The following is a 6,138-nucleotide window of genomic DNA, read 5'->3' on the forward strand; positions in this document are numbered from 1 at the left end:
TCAACGGCGGGCGTGAGCTTCAAATGCCACGCTGCTGATCCTGCCGGGTCTCCACCAAAGTAAAAATAGACTGTGATGACAACTCTTTGGTGCTGTAAAGACGCCCATTAACAATGTGTGGCTCCAGTTTAGCTCACCTCAAGCTGTCACTGCAGCCTACAGCAAACAACAACAACAACAACAACACCCACCTTCTTTGGTTTAACGTTCCCTTTTGCATATAAGATGCACAAAATCCAACATGACAAAATGCCCAGTCTTTGTAAACAGGGGCTAAAGCAACTAACAGGGTTTGACTGGCTGCAGTTCCAGACTGTGTGTTACATCTGATGGAAACAGAGTGCAAGCTGTTGGTGCAAGGCATGGCATTGAGCCTGACAATGGCTGAGTGCTGTGTAAGCTTCACGGCACTTTTTCTGTCAAGCTGCACAGCATGAGGATCCAACATGTCCTCATCTGACTCACTGAAATACGGCAAATATTGTGCAAGAAATGTGGGAAATTGGAAAGGTTTGAGTCTGTGTTGTTTATTTTTTAGGAATTAAAGGGCAACTTGTGGTGCTGTGACCAAGCAGCAACCTTGTGATTAAAGCATGAAGCCAGTGGGGGTGCAAAAATACTGCAGTTCCTCGAGTGTCCACTTGACATTGGCTGCAATATCGCATACAGGAACCGCCCATTCAAAAATACCCATTTTGCCAGCAGAAATTAACAATAGCTATTTTTTTTCACAGGGTGGATCCTTTAATAACTCACCTGTTTTGATTTAATGCACAGTTCTAACACAGTGACTTGAAGCATGCCTCAGCTCCAGCTTTTAGCCTTGACCAGGTTGGCCAATAGTTACAGAATTTCCAACATGCTGACCACCATTGATGAGCTTCAACACTGCACTTTAGAAACTAACAGGTGACATAACTAACACTACATCCCTATTTTATACAGTCCGTGGGTGGGACCAGTGGAAAATGGGGCTATGTACAAAAATAGACCTGTGCATTTTCAACGATATAACCATCACTTCCCAAATACTCAATCACATCTGTTACATTGGTGTAGACATTGAAAAATAAATCCACTTCAGTCAGGAACACTCTCGGACATGGTAGTCATACATCCAGCGTGATCAGCTGACAGCCAGCTGATCCCAATTATTGCCCCCTAGCTCCCACAGCCAATCACAGCTCTTTCTTTCAACACAGTGGCCCATTCTTATGATGCATCATGCTGCTGCTGGCAATGCTTAACCTCCTCCACCCCAGCCCCCTCCTTTATAGTATAAAGCTCATTCCTCCTTCATATTGAGATTTATGCTACTATATATTAATTGCTTGTGAACTAATTTCATTGTAATTAGTACACATTGTCAGTTATGTTTCCATCTATGCACTCCCTGGAAAGTGAAAGCATGCTGCTTGACTAACCAAAGAAGCATCTTTTCAGCAGAGCCTTCTTCACCAAGTAAAACTGTGTATCCATTATGCAATGAAAAAAATGACGAGTGTTCCTGACTGAACATATTTGCTGTTAAAGGTTAATAATACATAACATTAAAGTCAAGGTTTACACATTTAATACCATTATAAGAGCTAAATTAATATATTTGTCATTATACATGTATAAAATGCTTTTTTTGTTGTTTTCTATTAGCTCTTACAGTGTTTCAGCATGGTGTGTTTAAGGACCTTCTTTACAAATTAAAGCTTAATATCAGTTTGAGAACAAGACCATTTTTCATCATGGGGTTATTACGGTGGCTGCTTTAGGCTACATATATATCTTTGTCTTTTACCATCACAACATATAAGACTATACGCAACAAAAATCTTGTCCTGCCTCGGCCAACAGACTACAAGTGTGATCCCGACAAATGCAGGTATCTGCTGTCTTTGCATCTGTGGAAGCTCAAAGGTTAAATAATTAAAAATAAAATGATAAAAAAACAAAAAGGTTGGTCGTGTATGTCAGGAAGAGGACATCATGGACTGGGTATCCTTCAAACAGAACTTAAAAACGCAGTTTACTGTAAATACAGGAACAATGGCCCAGTTAGCTCAGTTAAATACTAGTATATGTTTGACCTATTGGTCAGCAACATCTCTTCAGGTCAAGGTGTCTAACTAATTCAAAGATGCAAGAAAAATCCTGACACGCAGGTCTTGTCTAACTGCAGTCTTGTTAAATTGGGGTCCTGGATTCATTACAAATAACATAACACTAGAATAGTGTTTGTCACTCGCAATGCTCATATTCAGGCCCAGTGTTTGATGATGTGCCAATTGGGCTAAAATCTGTCTAAATTTGTGTGGTCTGATCTGGCTTTCAGAGGCGTTGAATCTGACACCCTCTGTTGGTGTGCCCCCTCCCCCATCAGACTCTGATCATGGCTCTCCAGATTGATTAATGAACAGACATGAAGTCACAAGCATCTGACCAGGGCCTCTCTATCAAAGATATTTAAAAATATCTCTTTGAAAAGTCAACAAGATGGCAGGTGGACAAAAACACTGAGCGAAAAGAAAAAGACCAAAAAGATATGCAACAGAATTATTAAGAATATGAGCAAATGGCTACACAGGGACACAGAGTGGCCACAAATAAACTCAAAACCCCACATAAACCTAATATAATGTGTCCAAAACAGGAAAGGAAAACTACCTCAGATGTTGTGCATGTACTATTTCCAATGCTTTTGCACCTTGATCTTACTATCTGGTTCCAGGGGAAGTTGTTTTTCTAAGTGTGGATTAGGCAACTTTGGAGTTAAAGCTAATTTTTTCTAGTTTCAAACCACGATCTTCAATCTTCATTATGTAACATTTATGTAAGAAAAAGAAAACATATCTCCTTTATACAAATATGCCCCTGTTGCTATTCAATCACTTAGATTAGTCTGTGTAGTGCTATCTAATACGCATGTGACATGTAATGGTCAACGTTTTGAGTTATCTAACCTTCAAAGATAACTAAACTGTGCAACTTACCAATTGCACACTGGTCTCAACATCACAACTGAAGCTAATTCATGGATACAGGCAGCCTCAGCAGCAGCGTTCCTCTCTCCATTATTCTTGTACTCTTCAAGTCTGTAATGACCCATTTGTATTCTACTCTCCAAAGTTCATCTTTCAATGTCTTTTGCATTGCACAGTGCATTGAGTCCAGCTGTCCTTGTGCCATTGTTGTCTCAGTATGCACCATGATGCTGTGTAAGTTGTCACTGTCTCTGCACCAATGTCACCAAGACAAATCCCTGTACATTTATTTGCAGTCTGGGTCTACATTACTGAAAAATAGCTGTCACCATGGTAAGAACATTACTTTTTTACCATTAAAGCACGAGGGCAGACTCTTTACTGGCATTGTACCAAGCTAATCTTTCAATCACGCATCTGCACAATTAGATTTTTTATTGTGTCATGATGATTATGAACAGATAAGTGATACTAATCTCCATAATGTTAATGGTCTCCATTCTTTCAGGAACCCTTCCTTAGCTAGGCTATGTTGATGTGAAATCCAAGGACACTGCAGTGCATGTGTATTTCAGTCAGCTCTAATTTTATGTATACAAAAAACATCTGTCAAACAAGCTAGTGCAAATTGAAACAGCAATTTCAGTCTGATGATTTGAGACGCTGATGACATCGGGCTGATGTTATTGTGTGTAATGACAAGCTCAGAGGGGTGTTTATTTTAAAGATAATTCTGGGTACAGCTCTGAAAAGTCTTCTCTTTCCAAGCTGTTGAAATTCCAATAACTTTTATAGTGCGTATAGTCATTATGTTGTCTTTTCCTACAACAACAGAAAGATATTTAAATCTTCAATTGTATTTCTGTCAAATAAAGGTCATTCCTGGGGTGGGTTCAGATCAGATAACATCTCTACACACACACACAAAGTGGGATTTCATAACCACTTATAGGAATGTGGTTCATAAACTTTATGCATACTTTGTACTTTTGCTCTGACATTTATGGAGTCTGTTGTGCAGACCTTCTTTTGACTCTGCATTTCAAACTATAACAGCTTTTTGTATCTTATGTTGATGAGTTATTGTCCTGTAGCTGTACAGACATCACCAAGGCTTTAACATATGCTTGCAATTTTTTAGCTTAGCTAAATTTGCTTTCATTGAGCTTTTTTTTTTTTTTTTTTTTTTAAATATAAAACCTTTTTCTGTGTTTGAGTAAGATTATAAGATCATTATCATTCTCAAGTGCATAAATGAAGCCAGAGCCAGCCCTTAACCTTAATTATGTATAAAGATTGGAAACAGGCAGAAAAGCAGCCTATGGACGAATCATAATGCACTGTAAATAGTGGCTTATTTGTTTATTCCTAGGATGTCCAAACATTTTTCACCGAGGGCCACATGTAGAAAAATAAAAGGACATTTTGATTTACCTCATCTTAAGAGTATTACAGATAGTAAACCAATCCAGTATAAGTTCAAATATGCTCAGCTTAAAAAAAACAGCTTATACCAGGTTTCCATTAATGGCTGACAAGTCAAATAGCCAATCACTGTTAACCCTTTATGGGGCAAGGAACCATATATGGCTGCATCAGACGATTTCCCTCGTGGCCTCCCCCCTTCTCTCTGAGATATAATAGAACCAAAATGATAGTTCTCAGCCAATCAGTGACGCCACAACATTCAACCAATCATCAATGGCCCAGAGGATCTTAAACATCCTGTTTTTTAACATCTCCTTTGGTCCAAAACAAACAGCCCTCAAATCATAATTAATCATGATAAGTTGATGAAACCTTCACTTTATAGAGATGAACAGTAGTGATACCTGTCATGATAGGTTCGTTTGCGTAGGATGGCTAACAATTACTAAAACTTTAGTGTGAAAAATGGAGGAACCACATTAAGGTATACCAGTTTACGGGTGTAAAATGTGTCTATGTGGTCAACTCATCTAGCAACCATACTAAGGGTATTTTCTTGACAATAACTTATCACAATGTAAGATAACAGTACTCAAATGTAGTTGGATGTGGTAATTTTTACAGGGGTTAGGGATTTTTCATTTGACAGATATTTTCAAGGTAAAAACAGTAATATAGATGTGATTTTTGGTCAGTATAATTTATAGCCCTATAAATTTTTCGTTATACATATGTGGTTGATATAATATTAGTTTAGATTTTTACTGTGAGCCTTATTTCTGCTGAAATTAATTTAGATATTTAATATTGGTGATACTCCTTACGTTTCTGGTGGAATTATAAAGAAAAACTTCTTAAAAAAAGTGTCAATAGTGAAATTTGTGATTATTGTCAGTTTTACAACAGTAAAACTGATTGAAACTGATCTTATTACATTAAAATGGCATAAATCAGTTTAAATTTTTATTGTGAGCCTTATCACTGCAAAAAATCCCTTAGTTATTCATTATTTGTTATTATTATTGGTGTTCTGATTATAAGATAAAACTGGTGGTACCACCATTACTTTTACAGGTGCCAAACTTTTTCTGCAACCTAAATGAAGGCGCATAACATCAGCTTTTGATTGCCAAAATCTAACAAGTCTTCCACTGCCTTCATTTTTTCTTTCCATAGTCTTCACTCAGGGTTCAGATTTTGCTGGCGCCCTGAGTCTCTTCCCCCTCACATTCCATCGTCCCCTGACCTCCTCTCACCCGTCTGCTTCACACAACAATAAAGCTTTAACTGCTTTCTGCTGAGGCATGATCTTTGTTAGTTAACTGCAATGCAATTGTTGTAAAACTGTCTCTCTAGTATTGAAGGGTGTGTTTCAACTTTCTGTGCATGCAAGCACATTTTTGTGTGGGTATGTTGGTTTTGTTACTCACATAAAACTTCTACTAGATAAAAAATGTGGGTCAATTAATCAAAGGAAGGAAGGAAACTTAGTTTCAGAGGCTTTGAAAACATATTGGACACATTTTACACACTTCAATGCAGCTAGCTCTAGGGTCAAAATGTGTCAAAAATTGACTTAAAAAATGGAAAAATGAGAAGAAAATAGTAATGAAAGGGGGACAAAATAGGCTTCATGGGTTGTAAAGGGTAGATATGGCCAGAAAGGTTGTGAAAATGGGTTAAATAGTGTTAAATGGGTTAAAAGAGGCAAAAATGGGCAGCAAAAAGTAATGAA

Source organism: Cheilinus undulatus, linkage group 1, assembly GCF_018320785.1.
Source record: "Cheilinus undulatus linkage group 1, ASM1832078v1, whole genome shotgun sequence".
NCBI classification, from domain to species: Eukaryota; Metazoa; Chordata; class Actinopteri; order Labriformes; family Labridae; genus Cheilinus; species Cheilinus undulatus.